The 21,803-nt window shown below is 42.1% G+C and overlaps 1 pseudogene; it reads right to left on the bottom strand.

The window, feature by feature from the left end:
• Nucleotides 1-20,082: 20,082 nt before the first annotated feature.
• On the bottom strand, nt 20,083-21,499 carry LOC112834455 (ubiquitin-associated and SH3 domain-containing protein B pseudogene; annotated as a pseudogene).
• Nucleotides 21,500-21,803: the final 304 nt, after the last annotated feature.

Below are 21,803 nucleotides of genomic sequence, written 5' to 3' on the forward strand. Positions count from 1 at the left end.
TTAAATTCAATGAGCCTCATTTATCCAGAAAGATCCAGGTTTTCCATTTTTATAACCCCTTCATCTCCTCCTGCCAGAAGCTAATATTACTATAACATCAATGCAGTAGATTTATACAGAGAAATCTTTTAACTTAGAAGCAATATTGCTTTCAAATAAACTCAAGCATTCAATAAGCATGTATTTAGCTAAAACTGATAAACTAATGCAAATGATCTCATCTTGTTATTCCAGAAGCCGTTAAATATATTTCTGAATTGGAGAATGCTATCTGCTGAGTTAGAAGAGTAGTGTAACTTTGCAGAAAAATGGTTCAACATTTTAAGACTGGTTTCTCCCATTCTTCATGTGACCGATGCACCATGTGCAAAGACACTTTTGCGCTATCAGCTTTAGAACGAACGATGCACAAATGAGGGGCAATAAAATAAAGAAGGAAAATCATTGATCACTGGAGGCTTGTCCTTTGCCTAACATCTTGCTGTTTAACAGAATCTGCTCGAATTGCTAAATCATTTGTGCCTCATCTGTCTGTGACAAGTATAACCAAAAAATGGAACTTTCACAAAAGTAGTAATCCAAGTTCATTTGCCAAGTCAAATGTGTAAAAGGCTTAGTAAGCCATGGTGTCACTTAAAAATAAACTTCTTTAAAACAGCCTTTGGTTAAATTTACCATTTTATATTGACAGTTGTCTGAAAGGACTGATATTGAAGAAGCAAATCAGATGCTTATTTATATATAGGGAGGTTTTAACAATGTATATCCAGCCAGAGCAATATTTATTTTTTTAGCCTTTCAGTTGGAAAATGTATATTATAACTAGATCAAGATATTTAATACCCTGGACACATATATCTTTGACATTGAAGGAAATAATGTTCTGCCTTGAATCTATTTCAAAAAACAAAAGACTGCACTACTGGTTCTTTGCTCTTTTCGCTGCCTAAATATTCACGTCCCCTTTCCCTCTAGTACCATTTTTTCTAAAAAAATAATTGGCAACCACAAGTTTTCTTTAAATAAAATGCACCCGGGCCAGATGATAATAGCACACACTGCCATGTGTAGTCATTTTCTGAGTATAAGTTAGAAGCTAAAACACCAAATGAACACTTCACCAAGCGTTGCTTGGATTTTCTATCAGTCGTGATTTAAAGTGACCAATAAGCAAGCAAATAAAACACGGCGTTGAAAATTTTTACTAGCTATGGATAACCAATATTGTAAAGACAAACAACCTGAAGAAGGAATTCTCTAGAGTTTTAATGTGCATGAAAACGATCATCTGGCCAATCCTTGATTGATTTGAAATCCCAAATGTGTGGGATCCACTAGGATAGATGCAGTTGATGCGCTGAAGGGAAAGGGGGGTTCAGGTCTGTGCGACACTCAGATGTGGCTGGCAGGGTCGGGTGAGTCCCGGGCACTGAGGAGCAGTGGTGGAGTCCAACTTTGACCACGGCCACTAGCTGGTGTCTCCATCCCCTGATGCCCGCTCCTTGGGAACCCACCCCCTCAGGTTTCCTTCTTCACTTCTGTTTTCCCCAAGCTTCATGCTCTAAAAGTCCTTCATTTCCCCACATCTTGACTCCCATCCTTCTGTTGGGAATCCTTCCTGGTAGGGACCAGAACAGAAGCAACTTGAATTGATAATTTGCAATATCTCGAAAGTGTCACTAAGAAAAGAGGGTGAACTTTTTGTGTAGTTCCTTAGCATCATACCTTCTGCTCCTAAGGAGTAAAGTGTAAATTGATTGCAAACCGGGATGTATACCTGACCAGAGGTTTAAAGACTGGATGTGGGATATATTATATCACTATAAATCGACATACTTGTTTTTGAAAACAAGGGATCATAGCATGCACCCTCTGTGTATACAGAGGACTATTAATTTGTTCATTAAACTAGTTGATAATTCATAGTGGATACCAAATATGCACCGGACACAGATCTGCTTACTGGGAGTATTTCTGCTGCACTTGAACTCAAGTACAGCTGGCCTCAAGGGCTGAATCCATATCCTAACAAGCTGACAGGCTGAAGGATGCGGCTGGCTTGTTACTCTGAGTGCAGAATCCAGCTGCATGGGGAAGGCCAGCCCTGCCCTGGATCAAAAGCGATCCACTTAGGAGAGAGGCATGTGCATTAGTCAGGGTCCACCAGAGAAACAGAACCAATGAGACCCATAGTGAGAGAGAGAGATAGTAGGAGATGGATTATAGGAATGAGCTCACATGATTGTGAAGGCCAAGAGGGCCCACCATCTGCCCTCTGCAAGTTCAAGAACCAGCGGGTTGTGGAGTAATTCCAAAGGCCCAAGAACCAGAGCCCATGTCCAAGCCCAGGGGCAGGTGCACACCACAAGTGGAAAGAGAGTGAAAATGTGTCCTTCCTCCATCGTTTTGTTCTATTCAGGCCCTCAACAGATCAGATGATGCCAACAGTGAGGAGGGTGGGTCTTCTTTAATCAGTCTATCTATTCAAATGCTAAATTTTCCAGACACACCCAGAAATAACATCCCAGCTATGTGGGCCTACCTGAGACCAATCAAGTTGACACATAAACTTAAGCATTATAATCCGTATGCGTCAACATAAGATACCCTCTTTCCTATGGTCCAGGAAATTCAAATTCAAATCCAAATCCCCCAAAGAGAGAGAGAAGAGGTAAATACTACTCATTCTGAAAAACATCAGGGAAAAGAAACAGATTAAACACACACACAAGATGGGAGAAACACAATAAGAAAAACAAATACATCAAACAAAAGCTAAGATCATTAAAACCAAAGAAAGACAGTTCTTCAACTGTGCAAAATGTTGTGGTTATTGCTTGTTAAAACATGAAACACCTCCCTGTCAAAGCCTTCAGGTGATCACCCCTGGTCTGGCATCTGGGTCACAACTGCATGAGAGATCCTGAGCCAGAGCCATCCAACTAAGTCATTTCTGGATTTCAGACCCCGAAAACTGTGAGATGATAAGTGGAAGTGGCTTTTACCCACTAATTTTTAATGAAAAATAGATGAGTAATACAATGTGGAAGAGAACAGTAAAATAAGATACATATGAACAGGTAAGATGCAAATATGTAAATAGACATGTATGTAACACAAGAATCATAAGTGAGGATTGAAAAGAAAGAACAAATGTCATTTTTAATGCATACATGATGGCCTATGTGGACTACTTAATACACAGTGTAGGCAAAAGTCAGAAAAAGGGTTGCATAGTCAATTTTTTGATACAGAATTGTATCAAAAGGAATTGTATCAAGGAAACATGAAAAATGAAAAATAAGTGGGATGTCAGCATGTCGTCAACAGAATTTGTAATTCTAAATGGTGTGTAAATAGAAAAAAGATACCATTTACAGAGGAAGGAAAGACTGATAGGTATAAATTACACATCAAGGGAAGCATACATGGTTCCTTTAAAATTATAAACACGTCATTGAGAAACATCGGTGTAGAGCTAATAAAGACGTAGAGGACAGGCATGTCCAGGAAGGTTGGATTTCAGAGAAGTGGCGGTCCTTCTGAAATTGATTTGTGGACTAAAGTCAGTTGCAGTCAGGAACCACGGAGAGATTAGGTACATCTGAGTCTATTCCCAAATTTGTAGGGAGAAACAAAAGGCCAAGAATACCAACACAGTCCTGAAAATAACATGCTGGGGGGCTTGCTCAACCAGAGAGAAGGATTTCTTAAATATGGCATAGCATGGACAAATCCAAAAAGAAAAGGAGGATCAAATTATTTCCAGTGAATTTTTCAATGTCTGAGGAGTGGGACGCTGAAAATAGGAGCCGCAGTGTGGAAGATGATAATTTCCATGTACTTTACTGACAATGGCTGACGATCCAGTCTAGAATTCACACAGATCTAAAAACAAACAAGAGTAATAATGTGATAGGAGAAGAAAGTCAAAGGACATGAAAATAGTAAATTATACTCCCCAAACATGACAATCATCTCAACCTGATTAACGTGCAGGGAAGAACAAACTCAAAGTGACATTAGATACAATGCAACAGCCAAGACATCACAAATAAAAATAAAAGGTTTGCTAGTTGTAAATATACATTGTTTTTAGCAAGGAGAACTCATTTACCCATTTGCATCAAGTCAGATCCTGCTAACAAAAGTTTGGATTAATATTTGTAAATATCTGCTCTATTTGAAGACGCACTTCGACGCATCACCCTCTTCTTGGTATATATCCTGGAGCGATGTATGCATTCATGCCGTGAGAGACATTTAAATAAATGTTTTGCCAGGAGAACAAATCAATAATGTACATTATACTTGATAGTTCACATAAATGAGCCTAAGGTATATGATTTGCTGTGACTAAATACACACAGAGGTTGAGGAAGAAAAGCAAGTTGCAGAAGGTTCCTAGATCCTAGAAGCACCATTCACTGGACAGCACAGCATCACAGACCACAGACCAGGTGATTAAACCACAGGCATTTATTTCCCATGGCTCTGCAGGCTGGAAATCCAAGGTCAAGGCCCCGGCCCACTGTGTGTCTGGTGAGGGCTCCTGGATGACAGATGACCCTCTCCTCCTGTCCTCACATGGTGGACAGAGTTCTCTGCTCCCTTCTTATAAGCACACGAATTCCATCATAGCGGCTCCCCCCCCACGTTATCTAAACCTAATTACATCCCAAATGCCCCACCGCCAAATACCACCACATTAGGGTTTAGAGGCTCAATATGTGAATTTTGGGGGGACACAGACATTCAGTCCATAGTAAGAAGGGTACACAAACATATCACTTACTGAATATTCTAAAATTAATTGTGCATATATTCTGGCTGTGTATATAAGTAGATTAATTAAAAAGATCCATGGGGGGTCAAGATAGGAAGAAAATAGAAGATATTGGAGAAATACAGACACATACCTGTTATGTTTATTTAAAAAATATCTAAAGCATAGATGGTAAAATAATAACATTTGTCAAAATATAAAAAATAGGTCTATGACCATTTATTATAATCCTATTTACCTTCTTTGTGTGTCTAAAATATTTCAAAATATAAGAGAGATTCTGTGCAAGTGGGCGTCTTGTACAACCTGAGGGAACCTATGCAATGTTGAGTGCAGCCTGTCCTTAAGTTAAGGGAAACTTCTGCAACGGTGAGATGCCAGGTGGAGAACAGCCATCAGACCTGGAAAATAATGGTCCTGATGAGGACAAAAACATCCGGGATTGTGCAGGCGTGGACCTCAAACCCACCTGAGAGGGGTTCGCGGATGCGAGAACTCTGAGCCCCAGAGGCCTCTGCTGCCCTCACAGATAGTCATCTTCAGGAGCTCCTGAACACCCAGCTTGCTGTCGGCCTTGCTGGCATGGTAAGAAGGAACCAATTCATGAGCTCGTCCTCAAATTTTGGGGGGACGCAAATGCATTACATGCTGATGTCAACAAGAATTGCATGTTTCTTGTTATATCTTCTGAAGGGCCTGAGGCCGCTGGTATTATATGTCTGAATTAATGTGTGTAGTCATCTCTTGTGATATGTATTTAAAGTCTGATTTTATGATAACATGTAAAATAATAAACTAAAGCTATGTTTAGTCAGGTTATAGGCATGCTGATCAAGCCTGGACTGATTTTTTTTTTTTTTTTTGGAAAGAGCATAAGAGGTAAACCCAGGAGTCACTAGCCAAAACAAAGCAACAAGGAGCAGTAAATGTCCTGTTTTCTAGTTACGGGATAATAAGGTCTTCACACTATATTATGGCAATGACCCAGTTCCAGGGTGGACGGACTGTAAGTCGGAGGGCCAAGAATAAAAGTAGATTATGCCCTCATAACGTCGTGCCTGAGAACCATTACTGCTGCGAAGTCTTGTGTTGGCAAACTCTTTTGTTCTCGTCCAGAGGCCAGATAAGAAGAAGCCTATCTCGAGGAGGTGGACCCAGACCCTCCCCCTGCGCAGGGGACCCGTGACTCAGCTGGGCCAGGAAACAGGGAAGCTAGCCAAGAAGACAGACAGTGATTGCAGACTGGTACAAATCCTGCGAGCCCCTCCTGATGCCTAATTTTATTTTGAATTAGCATATAAAAGCCACATGAGCAGATAGATCCAGTTGGTTTGAAGGATTGTGTTACTCAGGATTAGCAAAATTGAGGGCTGCATTACAGGTTAAGCTACATTCAGTTGCGGCCGGACCAAGTTTCATATTTTGTATCAAGGCTTTATAAAGCGATTTAACGTAGAGCAAAATGATGGCACCATACAGACTGCTGTAGAATACTTGGGAGATTTTTAACTAATTGTCTTACCCCATAAACAGTGAAAATATGCATTGAAATTTTATGTGTTCAGAAAAGGGACTAAAATGAGTGATGAAAAGATAGTAAATAAAAATGTATACTAAGCATTGAAATAATATCTTCTCAACCAAGAGTGATGGTGAGGTAATCTGATTATAAACACAGATGTCTAGAAATTTCATTACACAGCTTGCTGATTAGGGAATGCTATATCTAGCCTTGAGGCAAGCACTTGAACTGATAAAGCTATTCCACTTGGAATACTTTATTTTTCATTATATGCTCAATAATAATGTGATTAAAAAACAAAATTGCATTTAAATTGTTATGTTGCTGTTCATGTTCTTCATTCCACGGGGAGAACGGAAATTGTGTGCCATCCCGACATTCTTAAGAATTTCATCGGGCACTACAACTCACCTAAGAAATTGAATTTTGTGCCTACAATAAATGGATTAATTTGACACATTTATCATAAAAAAGATATAGTATGCAAAAAGTTATGTGAAAGTAGCATTTTGTGACCCACTACAAATCCTGCTGACAAATAATCACACTCCACAAAATGGTGTTGACTGATGGGATGTTTAACCTGCTACTGTCAATGGGAAAGCTCGGAACAAGAAAGAATGGGCTAGTTTTTCAGATGCATCCAGAAGTGAGAAATCGTGAACATATCTCCCTCCCACACTCATCCCTTGAGCATCCCCTATAATTTGGAAAGGAATGAATATCTGTCACTGCATTTTTATGAGAATGGCCCACATCAGCAATAAAAAAAATATGCAAGCCCTGTAGGAAAATAAAAAGATAAAAGCAAAACTTTACCAATAATCTCCCCACTTAGAGAACAATGTCAGCACCTCTCTAGGCATGCTAGCTAGAGCAATATAAAGAAAAACAGACAGGTAAACATAGTTAAATAAACATGGGATCATATTCTACACAGGGTGTTTCTAGGATCAAATTAAATTTGCTTGAATTTATTGCAAGAAAAATAGAAAGAGATCAAGGAAAGACTGACAAGATACACATGTCTTTATTTTAAGGTACACATTGCTAAAAGATGCAGAAAAAAAAAGCCCAAGCTTATTATAAAAATACGAAGAGAGTTGCAATCATTACTAACTACAAATCTCCATTTTGTGGTTGTGGGTGGCCACCTGCTACAAAGACGAGATTAAATGTTCCTCTGAATTCACGATTCTCAACTCAGTACTACACACCACGTGGTTAGTGTGCATAGCAATGGCCTTCTTAACCACACTCATAAATCTCACACGTGTGTCTTAGCCTGGTATTTCAACAGAAAAAATGCCCCTGTTCTTTTCCTTGCTCATAACTTCTGCATTCTGGGGTTCTTCGTTTCTCTTCCCTTTGACTTGGTTGCTATGTATGCCCATTTTCTTCCCTCAAGGCTGCATATGCTTGGCTTCTTTTCTTCTTCAGTGCTGGTTGGTCATTACTGCCTCCTTGCATTATTACAAACGTGTGTGACAGTTTGTTACCCTCAGAACTCTTAAATCCCTTTACTTATTTTGGAAGCATATTTCTTGATCCTACACCCCGTAATTTCACGATCAGGCCTCATGGAGTTTTGGATCTTATATGATCATGTGCACAGTTGGCTGTATCATTCTCAAGAGTTGGGACGCGTTTCCCAGAGGCCGTGTCCCCACCTTACTGTGCCGTGTGCGTTATGGGAGGAGTGTTAACGCAGGCCTGGGTTGGGCAAATCCTGCAGATTCCTAAGTCTGTTTCCACTCCAGCCCTTGGACAGCGTCAGGGCACTGAGTTTCAGGGATATTCTGTTTGATGGAGCCTTTCCACAAGGCCCAGGCCGTGATCCATGTTGGCCAGTCTGTCGAGATAGTTTGTGCTAGGATATGATCAGCGGTGAATACCTGCTGTCCTTCCAGGACTGTGGAGCTTCAGTAACTGAGGTCAGTCATAGGGGTGCTGCAGGCCTACGTGATGGGCCTCCCAGGAGGACGCCAGGGCACCCAGACCAGCATGAGCATCCCAGTTGGCAACATTTGAAACATGTTACTTGCCATCACGGGGAAATTGTGTGTCCCGTGCAGTTCCAAGGGAGAAGAGCATCCGGCATCTGGCACTCCAGCCAGGTTTGCTGAGCTGTGACCCATGAGCCTTCTCCCTTTGCTGATTTTATGCCAAGTCCTTGGCTATGAAAACATGGCCATGAGTATCATAATGCTTTGGTCATATAAGTTCTTCCAGCAAATCACGGAGCCTGAGGTGCCCCGGGGACCAGGAACACACATGCCTGATCAAGGTCTACAATGTACAATCCTGTCAGCCGGGGGGATGGCACTGTGGCAAACAGCGATGGTGATGGAAGTCGTTTCCAGAGAAATCTGAGACACATTGTTTTCCCCATCCTATCTTGTTGAGAAAGCTGTCGGTTCTCTGGATTTTGATCTTAAGTACATAAATATTCTCTCTCTAGAAGTGATTTGAGATGCCTCTATGTCCTTGATATTTTGACTCCATCTACCGAGCTTATGTTTGGCAAATGTCATCACAAGTCACAAGGGATAAAGTCCAGCTAAGACAGACAGTCCGATCGGTCTCCTGGATGCACCCCATCATCTCTGTTGTGCTGTTCATACCCACTGAGCCCTACACACATCCACGGCTGTCTTCTGCACAGGGCCTTAACTTACTGCAGATCTGCCAGGACTCCTCCGACTTGATCTTTGTGGTCTGTTAATGACGGAATGTCTGTGGTCCCCCAGGATTCATACGTGAAATCCTCACACTGCAAGTGCTGGTATCTGGGAGGTGGCTGGGCCATGAAGCTGGAGCCCTCCTGAGTGGGATCAGTGACCTCATTAGAGAGACCCCAGAGATCCCCACCTCCACATGAGGACCCAGCGAGAAGACCCGGTCTACAGCACAGGAAGAGTCCTCACCAGACATGGGATCTGCTGGCTGCTGGATCTGGGATGTCCAGCCTCCAGAGCTGTGAGAAGTAAATGTCTGTTGTCCATAAGCCCCCTGGTTTCTGATACTCTGTTCCAGCAGTTCAACCAGACCAGGACTTAACCCTTCACTCATCTATCACCAGGATGAAATTCACCTTTAATTTCCAAAAATCCTAGATGCTCTAGCCATCTCTCTCAGAGCCTTTGTGACTATATTTCCCTTTTAGAATTCATTTTACCAAGAGATGAGAAAGATGCATTAAAAAACTTGGAAAAGAGAGTCATTTTCAAGTTTATATTAACATTTGTACCTAATTACACTTACGCTGAGTGAGGAAAGAAAGGGCTGCCGGGGAGTCTGCTGTGAGGCTGTAAGGCAACCCCCACACTGGCTCAGGGTCCACACCCCCTGGGTGAGGGGTGCTGTGTCGGCCTCGGCCGCCAGACCACCGTGAGGTCCCACTCACGGGTCTCATAGAGACACCCACAAGACAAGGATCACCTTACTTAATTTAAAAATCTCATACACGTTCTTTGTATTTTTCTAAGCTGATGCACTCCATAGAATTATTTAAACAATTGAGTCATTCATGCCAGGTTTTAGAAAATTTAGCTACCATAACTAATTTGAATTTTCTAATTCTCGATTTTTAATAAACTTTTTAATAAATTAATTCACTTGAGTTCAGTTTTGTTTATGTTTTTGCACTTGTTAAGAAATTAATTTTGAATTTTATTCTTGCCCATTTTGTCGGGAGATCCTTTCTTTCACCTCTTCTCGGTCAGTGTTTACTAATGTCATGGTTTATAGTTTTTCTTTCTTTTCAATTTCTCCTTTTAGGAAAGCTCTGCCTTATTCATGTTTTATTGTTCAAGTACAAGTTGAGTGTCTTCACAGTGTGCGATGGGAGGAGGAGGTGCACATAGACGCAGTGGCGTGATTACCACAGTCAAGCTCGTTAGCGATCCTTTCACATGGTCCCCATTTTCTCGTGTGTGATGAGGGCACCTGCAATGTGCTCTCAGCATCTTTCCAGTGGACAACCTAGTGTCCTTAACTGCAGTCCTTATACATGACTGCAGCCTTGGACCCTCTGACCAGCCAACATCCCCTTATGTCTACCCCTTCCCCTCAGCCCCAGTCTGGTCCTCGGAGACCCGCCTGGAGCGTGTCCACAGGGTGACCTAGCCCTGGGGTGGGCCTGGTCCGGGGGCTGCATGGGAGGCAGGTGCCCTTCTGTTCTCCCGCATCCCCGGGGGGGGGACGGGTCTCTGCTGCTGGGCTGGGGCAGGAGTGATGCAGGGGGGCGGGGTGCAGAGATGGGGGGCTGTGCCTTCTCCACCTCCAGCACCTCTTTTCTCGTTTCTGTGCTCCACCTACATGTTGGGACCCCTCACCCGGAGCACTTAGCTCCTGTGAAGGCATTTTCTCGTGCACATAGTTGTTCTAAGTGAGGTTTCTGCCAGGGGAGAGGGCTCGAACCCTTTTTCCATCACTTTGCTTTTCACAGAGTGAAAGTTATTTCTTGCCTTGTCTCGCTGGGCTTTCCAGCATTTTCTTCCAGGCCATTGATGGTGCCAAAGCTCTGCTCACACAGGGCGCTTCCCCAAGGGGCCCTCCGCGGGAAGACCTCCCAGACCCCACTTCTAGTCCTTCCTGTATTACTCCCTCTTCTCATCCACAGATCAAACGGGAAGTGGTTTTCTTTCCTGGACTTTACCATCCTGTTCTACCCCTGCTCTCCCCAAAGCATCTCACTTAGGTCTGCCTTGAAATGTCACAATCGAGCGGGTTTCAGCCTTGCCTCCACCCCACAGCTGCTATCTGTCACCACCTCTTTCTGCCGCTGAGAGCGGCGCCTGGTTTCCCGCCAGCCTCAGGGAATGTCTTCCTTCCCGTCGGACACCTGTCCTCCTTTCTCCTGGGCCGGTGCCGGTCTATGGAGCACTCACTCACTGCTTTTTTCCTTTATTTGTTTGTTTTTGGATTACAATGCTTTTCTTTCAATGGGGCTTTTTTCCATGAATCTGCAGTGCAGAACACGTTTGATTTTATCCTTTTCAATGAAAAATTTTTAAAGACTTTATGTATTTATTTCTGTGTCAGAGAGAGAGAGAGAGAGCGAGAAGGAGCACAAGCAGCGGGAGTGGCAGAGGAAGAGGGAGAAGCACTCTCCCGCTGAGCAGGGAGCCCGATGTGGTCCTCGATCCCAGGACCCTGGGATCAAGACCTGAGCGGAGGGCAGACGCTTAACTGACTGAGCCACCCAGGCGCCCCTACATATCTACACATAGCCTACATTTCTGAAATTTTTGTAAGGGACATCCCAGCTTATTCTTCTTAATAACGTTTGTGCGATACATTAAATTGCTGCTGGTTTCAGAATTTGCTTCGCTCTGCATATATCCCCCAAGCTTGCGTTTCTATTCATTACAGCATAATCAGAAAAACAAAGTTACCTTGCAGTTCACAGGTTTCATTTTCCTTGCTGATTATCTTTTTCAATTCTTTTGTTCCTCTTTCTTTGTGGAGGAGCAATCTGCATGAATGCCTGTGTGACTGTGTGTGTGTACCACATATACACCCGATTTGATATGCACATAGCATTGAAGGTGTCAACCCCATTGTCATAGTCGAGGTCAGTTTGAAGCAGGATAGCACAGAAGTTATCCGCGGTGCTTTTCCCCAATATGTGCTTGAAATTCTGACTTAATACAAATATCTTCTGCTCTACTGCATATATACAGCCTCATCCTAAAGCCACAGTGATGTTCTCATTTGCAAACCTATGTGAAAGGGGAAAGGGGTAGACATCTATGTCCCTTGAGAAAATAGTTCAATATCCTACACAATAAAACACGTGAAACAGAGCTTGTGTGCTGAGAGCTGACTTATTTTTTTCCAGTTTGCAAAATACCAGCCTTTCCCAAAGTTGACTGAGCAGCATTTTATTACATTTATTACATTGTTGTGTCTCACTTGTCACCCATAAACACATCATGCTTTTTGAATTCATCAGAATTTTTTTAAAAAAGATTTTTTTTTTTTTTAATGTAGAAGAGGAACTTGCAGGATGCAGAATAAACTGTGTGGTTGTGGCCGGGGAGTCCAGGGGTGCATTTTCTGTGCTGCCTGGTCCTCTCTGGTCCGGGCATAGTGAACCTCACCCCAGCTTCGGGCTCTCATCTCCGACTTCATGCATTTCCTGTGGGTACACTGAAGGCTGATGGGAACATGGCTTGTTCTTGAGAGTGGAAAATGCTCCCTGTGGTTCTCCCCGGAGAACTAATCTGTGCCCCAAGATGGGGTGCTTCTTCTTAGCCCCCAGAGGTCCTGCTGAGCCCCGCCATCTACCCCTAGTGTGGGGGGCTGGCCATGTAGCATCTGCCTGCAGTCCTCAACCTTCCTTGCAGCTCCCCCCTAAACACTTACTTCTCACCTATAAACCCCAAGTCGTAAGTGAACGTTTGGGTTTCTTGCCCACAAAATAGTTTTGGAGGAGGACTAGGGGAGCAATCCTGCTATGATCTCGGGGACTCTCCACGTCATCCTGCTGGCTCATCTTACTCCTTTGCTGCACTCAGTGTCTAAAACCCGACCTGCGGTTTCAATACCTCACTTTCTCTTCTCCCTTCCCGTATTCAGATCCCGGCAATTGTGCCCTTCCACTGACCAGCTGGAGGGATGTGTTCTTACCCTGCTCCTCTGACTCGGAATCCGCATAGTTCCTGTCATCCTGCACAAATTCCGCCATGCACCTTCAGGAACCTTCCTTCACTCTCCATTCCACAGCTTCTAGCTCGAGTCCGGTCTTCCTCCCCAGGATTTATATTGTACTGGGATTTGACTGCACCCATGTGAGAAAGCATTCTTCTCATTTTCTTTATTTTTCACTTTTATTATTATTTGCAAGAGCTCTTCTCTGTTCTCGGTGCACTCCACAGAAAGCTAGTTCACGTCGTTCAATAAAGAATGAACTGCTCCCTGCTGGCTCTCCTACTCCAGCAGAGATGTTTGCTATTTCCATTTTCCTGCCCATCAGTCCCATCAGTCCCTCAAGGCCACACCGTATCTTGTTTTGTCATCCCTGGTTGCATTTCCTCTTTGCATTTCTTTTTTTTTTAAGATTTTATTTATTTATTGGAGAGAGAGAGAATGAGAGACAGAGAGCATGAGAGGGAGGAGGGTCAGAGGGAGAAGCAGACTCCCTGTTGAGCAGGAGGCTCGATGTGGGACTCGATCCCAGGACTCCAGGATCATGACCTGAGCCGAAGGCAGTCGCTTAACCAACTGAGCCACCCAGGCGCCCCTCCTCTTTGCATTTCAACAGAAAGTCCATTCTTTGCCTTTCTTTCTGGAACCTGGCAGCTAACCCTTGACACCTGCTTCTCTTTGACTGTGTTGGTTGTAGAGGAGTTTTTGAGAATATGCTCCCTATCACCCTGAACAACAACAACAACAACAAAACACCTCTATATAAATTCCAGCTTATAAACTAAAGTCTCTTGATGTTATTCTCTACCTCTAAAATATGTTCACTTTCTACGAATTAGAATCATTGATTTTGGTGGGGGGGAGGTAGACAGTATAACTTTAAAGAAAGAGAGGGACATTATTTCTGATCAGTTGATATAAAGGATAGTTTGTTTCATAATTAACTTCCCCAGTGAAGGGTGAGAGAATACGTGAACTCAAAATGTACTGGTTTGGCATGTGGATTATTTTGAGTTGAAGGCAATCTCCATGGCCTAGGAGACATTTTTTTTTTAAGATTTTATTTATTTTCCAAACTGTTTTCCAAGGTGGCTGTACAAACTTACATTCCTAACAACAGTGTAAGAGGTTTCCCCTTTCTCCACAACCTCTCCAACATTTGTTGTTTCTTGCCTTGTCAATTTTTGACATTCTAACCGGTGTAAGGTGGTATCTCAATATGGTTTTGATTTGAATTTCCCTGATGGCTAATGAGGATGAACATTTTTCCTATGTGTCTGTTGGACATCTGTATGTCTTCTTTGGAGAAGTGTCTGTTCATTCTTCTGCACATTTTTTTGACTTGATCATTAGTTTTTTGTGTGTTGAGTTTGAGAAGTTCTTTCTAGAACTTGGATACCAGCCCTTTGTCTATAGTGTCATTTGCAAATATCTTCGCCCATTCTGTGGGTTGCCTTTTTGTTTTGTTGACTGTTTCCTTTGCTGTGCAGAAGTTTTTATCTTGATGAAGTCCCAAAAGCTCATTTTTGCTTTTGTTTCACTAGCTTTTGGACATATATCTTGAAAGAAGTTGCTGTGGCCGATGTCAAAGAGGTTACTGCTTATGTTCTCCTCTAGGATTTTGATGGATTCCTGTCTCACATTGAGGTCTGTCATCCATTTTTAGTTTATCTCTGTGTAGGGTGTTAGATAATGGTTGAGTTTCATTCTTCTGTATATAGCTGTCCAGTTTTCCCAACACCATTTATTGAAGAGACTGCCTTTTTTCCATTGCATATTTTTTCCTGCTTTGTCGAAGATTGTTTGACCATAGAGTTGAGAGTCCACATCTGGGCTCTCTATTCTGTTCCATTGATCTATGTGTCTGTTTTTGTGCCAGTATCATGCTGTCTTGCTGATCACTGCTTTGTAATATAGCTTGAAATTGGGCAACGTGATGCCCCCAGCTTTGTTTTTCTTTTTCAACATTCCCTTGGCAATTTGGGGTCTTTTCTGATTCCATACAAATTTTAGGATTGTTTGTTCCAGCACTTTGAAAAATGTCATTGGAATTTTGATCGGGTTGGCAATGAAGGTATAGATTGCTCTGGGTAGCATCGACATTTTAACAATGTTTATTCTTCCGATCCATGAGCATGGAATGTTTTTCCATCTTTTTGTGTCTTCTTCAATTTCTTTCATGAGTGTTCTGTAGTTCCTAAAGTATAGATCCTTTACCTCTTTGGTTAGATTTACTCTGAGGTATCTTATGATTTTTGGTGCTGTTATAAATGGAATCATTTCTCTAATTTCTCTTTCTACAGTTGCATTGTTAGTGTATAAGAAAACAACTGATTTCTGTGCATTGATTTTGTATCCTGTCACATTCCTGAATTGCTGTATGAGTTCTAGTAACTTGCGGGTAGAGTCTTTTGGGTTTTCCACATAAGGTATCATGTCATCTGTGAAGAGAGAGAGTTTGACTTCTTCTTTGCCAATTTGGAAAACGGTGTGGAGGTGCCTCAAAAAATTAAAAATAGAGCTACCCTATGACCCAGCAATTGCACTACTGGTATTTACCCCAAAGACACAGATGTAGTGAAAAGAAGGGCCATATGCACCCCAATGTTCATAGCAGCAATGTCCACAATAGCCAAACTGTGGAAAGAGCCAAGATGTCCATCGACAGATGAATGGATAAAGAAGATGTGGTCCATATATACAATGGAATATTACTCAGCCATCAGAAAGGATGAATACCCAACTTTTACATCCACATGGATGGGACTGGAGGAGATTATGCTCAGTGAAATAAGTCAAGCAGAGAAAGTCAATTATCCTATGGTTTCACTTATTTGTGGAACATAAGGAACAGGATGGAGGACATTAGGAGAAGGAAGGGAAAAATGAAGGGGGGGAATCGGAGGGAGAGACGAACCATGAGAGAGTATGGATTCTGAGAAACAAACTGAGGGTTCTAGAGGGGAGGGGGGTGGGGGGATGGGTTAGCCTGGTGATGGGTATTAAGGAGGGCACGTACTGCATGGAGCACTCGGTGTTATATGCAAACAATGAATCATGGTGATCACCACATCAAAAGCTAATGATGTATTGTGTGGTGACTAACATAACATAAAATAAAATAAAAAAAAAGATTCTATTTATTTATTTGTCAGAGAGAGAGAGAGAGAACGAACAGGGGAAGGGGGGGCAGAGGGAGAGGGAGAAGCAGACGCCCCACTGAGCAGGGAGCCCCATGTGGGGCTCGATTCCAGGACCCTGGGATCATGACCTGAGCGGAAGGCAGACGCTTAACTGACTAAGCTACCCAGGTTTTATTAAAAAACAACCCGAGGTTGTTTTTGTTTGTTTGTTTTTGTTTTACCTCTCCCTTAACTGCCTAAAAACTTTAAAGATATAAATAAGGGCCCTGTACCAGAAAGACAGGTATTACCAGAGAAAACATTTTATATCATAAAGACTGATCTATATGGCATGCCAAATGTGTATTTGCCCAAGATTCGCTCTCCCCATCTACCTGTGAATTGTCTTCCTCCCCTTTGAAGCCTCAGACCCCTAATCCCTTCTTCTTAGCTCAAGATAGCATATATGCCCCAGCTGCCTGACTGGGCGTCCCAGAACTTTTGCCCTCCCCCATACATACAGCATACAATTAAATTGGCTTTTTTGTTCTTCCCTCCTGTTAATTTGTCTTATGTCAGTTTAATTCTTTGACCAGCCAGAGAAGCTAGCAGGGAAGAAGGGAAAAGTTTTCTTTCCCCTATGGCAGACTGCCTACTGCTATTTTTGTTAGTTACTGTATCATAATATTTAAGATACATCATCCCTTTTTCAGTTACTAATCTTAACTCCCCAGTTTAAACTGCTAGTGGGTCACCAACATTTTCTATGAAACCTATTTCTTTTTTCTTTTTTTAAAGAGAATTTTATTTTAAGTAGGCTCTACACCCACTGTGGGGCTTGAACTCACAACCCCAAGATCAAGATTCACATGCTCTACCAACTGAGCCAGCCAGACACCCCGAGGCTTATTTCTTTATTCTTCTAGAATGGTAATCTCCATGAATCCAATATCGGAGGTTTTTTTTAATTTCTTTTAAAAGTTTAAATCTCCTTACTGATTTTCTATCTACTAATTCTGTCACTTACTGAGAGAGAAGACTATTAGCATTCTCCAAAAAAAAAAAAATCAACATCTTTATTTCTCTATTCAGTTATGTTATTTTTTGCCACATGTATTTTAGGGCTCTATTGTTAGCTGCATCCACATTTAGGATTTGCTATTGTCTTGGAGAACTTACCTGGCCCCTCTGTCCATTGTCTTCATCCCTCATTAGATTTCTTGTCTGTTACTAATGCAGCTAGTCAAGCTTTGTTTTGGCAAATTTTTTTGTCCGTTTTATCTTCTTTTATCTATTTATTTAAATTCATCTATGTCTTTGTTTTAATGTAGACAGTTTGGATTGGTCTTCCTTTCTATCCAATCTGCTTAGGCTCTGTCTTAATTGGGATATTTGAAAAGTTCACATTTATTGTGATTATTGATATATTTCTGTTCAAATCTGCCCTCTTTCTTGCTTTCTCTATTTTTTCATCTTTAATTCTTCCTCTTCCTTTTCTATCTTTTTACTATGATTTTATTTTATCTCTCCTATGGAATTATTATTTATGCCTTTTTCAAAAGAATGTTAGTGTGTTTTTCTAGTTTTTTTTTCTTTTTAAAGATTTTATTTATTTGACAGAGAAAGAGAGCACAAGCAGGGGGCAGCGGCAGGCAGAGGGAGAGGGAGAAGCAGGCTCCCCACTGAGCAGGGAGCCCAATGTGGGGCTCGATCCCAGGACCCCAGGATGATGACCTGAGCTGAAGGCAGTTGCTCAACCAACTGAGCCACCCAGGCGCCCTGTTTTATTTTTTCTTAATGACAGATATACCCTACTGATATGCACTCACACAAAGGAGTAGCTGGCTATCACTGGAAGGGGCAGGTGCATATGTGAGGGCATGTTGGGGGATTAGCGAGGAGAAGAGGAATGGCATTTACATAATGGCGACTGAGAGCCAGATGTTTTACTTTCCTTTACCATCAGCTCTGAAAGTACTATCAGCAGTATTTTCCAATGGTTTTACCCTTCTTCAGATGCTCATCATTTTCATGATATTAAGTACTTTCTGAACTGAATGTCTCTGAAACTGACATTCTCAGATAAAATATATTTATTAATATATATATTTATAATATATTCTAATGTATTCCTCATCCCTTAACCCACACTGATTTGAAATATTATGGTAAAAGCTTACCACAAATTTAACATCAGATCACTCATTTTAAATATGGCACTAGAACTTTCTAGAGCGCTAATGACATTTAAAATACTGTCAGTTTCAAACACTTTTAAAATTTCAACTGTTTTTTTTTTTTAATTTTCCCTTGGCAAACTTCTAATGCCTGTTAGTTTCTAGTAAAAGGATATGCTAAATGACAATCCAGAATTCATATGTTCAGATGAACATATGAATTTGATCATATGTTCAGATGAAATGAAAGATAGGCTTTTTAATGACATAATTAATAAATGTCATTATGTCAGGGGTAAACATCAATGTCCTTTAATATTTAATTGATATTTTCAAAAGCATTGTCAAAAATGAAAGCAATGATTGTCTAAGATGATAATAAGAGCTTCCTCAAAGTTGACTTATCATTAAGAAGAGAGATAGATATACCTCATGTCAGGACTATGTTCTTAGAGTTCCTGGAGACCTGAAGACTATAATCACATTAAAGTGAATACTCTTGGTAGCTACACCCAGGAAGAGGAGTTTGTTTTTTGAATGGTGACCAGGGAAAAATCTTAAGTGATCATACTATTCAAACTTGGCGCTGTCTTCTCCAATTTATCCACCTAAAGCCTATTGACAGGGAAGGTTCTTAAATCACTACATTCCGTGGGGAGGCAGTAATTGAGTTCTGCACAACAATTATGTCACCTAACAAATGTCTCAGTGCCTGAAATAAGTGTAGACATACACGCCAGGTACAATGGCAAACACAATGGATGCTTTATTTTATTTCTGTAGGTGCACATTTTAGCAGACTCCCCAACACTAAAATTATTGCCTAAACTCCCACTTTTTTTAAAATTTGTGGAGTTATCTGAGGTTTTACTTGCAGACGAGGAAAATGAATATGGAAGAAAAAGATATTTTCTCCTGTTTTGGCCAGAAGCTCACAGTGCTTCATTTGTGGTTTTGGGTAGGTATTGGAAATGAAATGTCAAGAGCTATCACAGGAGGAAATTTCTGCTTATATTGGTCCCTTGTTCCAAATTCTGCCTTAAGAAATATGAACTTAATTCTCCCCTATAATGGTTGTGAATATCCCTTCTCAGTGACATTTTACAAATGCCTGAGTGGATTTTTGATAGTTAAGAATTAACTAATAATAATATAGTTACATTAATTGTTTACATGTGGGTTATTCACTTGTGTCTACAAACACTTCTTTTTACTCCTAGTGCAGTCTGGTCTAATGGAAAAAGTGAGACTGGGAATGCGGAGATGGTGAAGCAGCTTCCATAGTGCTTGGCGTGCAGGCAATGATCAATATAGGTTAATTGTCGCTGCCATCACTGTTGTGTGTGGCCACTGAATGCATGACTTTGGGTAAGCTGCTTGGATGCTCTTATATGTTAAATTGGTCTGTCTACATTCTGGGGTTGCAACAATAATAAATGAAGATAAAGAGAATTAAAAATGCTTTCAAAAATGAAAACTGACAATCCAAGGTAAGACATTCTCGTTATCCCCCAACAAGCTTCTGGAACATCACCATCATTAACTGGTGCGTAATCCTGGAATGCAAAGTAGTTTATCATTACTGAAAGAGGCAATATAAAGTCAGGAAAGTCCACTGTATGTGCCAGGTATATAATCCACACTAACCCTAAATATGAGGCAATGCTGGCTTTCTCCACTTGTGGTTTTTCAAATCCTATCTTGACTTGCAACAATATGGACAACTGCCCACGGGCTATATCTGGTTCTTCATCTCCTTAGTTAGCCTGGCCTGGGGTAGAAATGTGCTCCCACACTGGCTCCAGGAAGCTGCTCAGAGGGTTACCCGCAGGTTGTATCAACACTCGTGTTGGCTGCAGCTAACTCTGATGGAGGTATCTACCCAGGTAATGTATTCCCAGCAGCCCATTTTGTCCACTCAAATAAGCCAGCTCCCCATGGATCTTCAAGTGATTTTCTTGTTGTAAACCTTTCAAGATGTTGTATGCTGTCTGAAGTCAGTGCAGGGATGGGGAGCAAGAGTCGTGGTGATTAATGGTGTTACTCTCTAATAAGGCTTCACCCACTAGCCTTGCTTGTATACATCCAAACACAGTGATTGGAGCATCTTTCCCATAATCCCAGAAACCACCACCCTGGTGACGTAAGCTATGAGGCATATCAGGTCGGTGCATCTGTAGCAAGCAGACTTCAAACCACTGGGATATCCAGTACTTCCCAAGCACAACCTGCATCCTCTCACCATGCCGACACACAAACAGGGCCCACTGGCTGTAGACCTTCAGAGGCTGCATGGGCTGGCAGATAATCGTCAGGGGAGCCATCTCCCCCAGTCCCTGGTCCTCATACCGCCACCTTCCCAACACGCCATCAACTGCTGAGAGAGTGTTGGAAGATGCTGTTTAAGATCGAGTAAGAACCACGAACTATCCAGGTGCTGCATTCATCAGCTTCAGTAATGTAACTCTCAAGCGGGAATCCAGAGCAGCTGGTGGTTGAGTGTGTGCTGTAGATCCAGCCCTCACTGGTGCTGCTCTTCTCCATCGGAGACATAAAGATGAAGTCTCCAGAGACCAGCTCCAGCTTGCCATCATGGTGTGGGGTGTAGAGCTAGCTCACCTATAATGTCTCATGGGTAGCCCCGCAGGTATCTCGCAAGAATGTGGTAGCCACCCAGCCACAACTTAGTTTGATATCAATGTTCTGGGCTAGTTTCTCCACGGTAGGTAGTGGCTAGCTCAGAAGTGCTAAGCCAGGAGCTACATGAAACTGTTTCTTATAAGATTCCACATGTACATCGGTTTTCAACGTAGGCTTCACAGCAAAGTGAGTGACAAACTTCTTGAGGACATCTGTGTTGTCTTCCTTCACCAAGAGATCAATGAAGTTGGAGGAAGTACAGAGCTCCAGGGTGCATGGGGCTGAGGACCTGCATTTCCAGTGACTGAGAGTGGTCTGCAGGGCTTTCCCCAGTCATCCACCTTGCTGTCCTCACACAGGAAGGACTGGCAGGAGGTGATGTGGGGGAAGATGTTGTGTGCTTTTTCTTCCCGTAGGTCTGCTTTGACTGTTGCCAACAGCTGGAGAGCTTCTGTGGTAAGAGGCTAGTGGATTGGAGGTAAAGGATGTCCTCTTGGGGCAGGAGGTCATCCAGGAAGGGGTCGAGGATGTAAGAGAATGACCAGTCACATGCCTTCTGAACACTTCTTCTTCCTGTGATGCCAAGGCTTTTTGTCATCTGGAATTCTGGTCAGGGCCTAAGCCAAGGAGGAGATAACACTCTCGATGTTAAACCATCCACCAAACACTGGGGACTTTGCACTTAGTTTAAAGTCTTGAGAAAGTGGATCTCAATGCAGATCTGTAAAGCACTGGCTTCTGGGTCTACCACCTAATCAGCAGGGACTGGCGTATTCCTCACCAAGAGGTAGGGCTGCTCAGTGGGTGATGATGGCTGCTCCAGCCTCTTCTCCTGGCCTCTAAACTTCCACTTTCATGACTATATCACCACAACTGTAGAAGCACTTTTAAAAATCATAATA

The sequence above is a fragment of the Callorhinus ursinus genome, unplaced genomic scaffold, assembly GCF_003265705.2.
Source record: "Callorhinus ursinus isolate GAN/ISIS: 27379988/994484 unplaced genomic scaffold, GSC_fseal_2.0 scaffold17, whole genome shotgun sequence".
Classification (NCBI taxonomy): domain Eukaryota; kingdom Metazoa; phylum Chordata; class Mammalia; order Carnivora; family Otariidae; genus Callorhinus; species Callorhinus ursinus.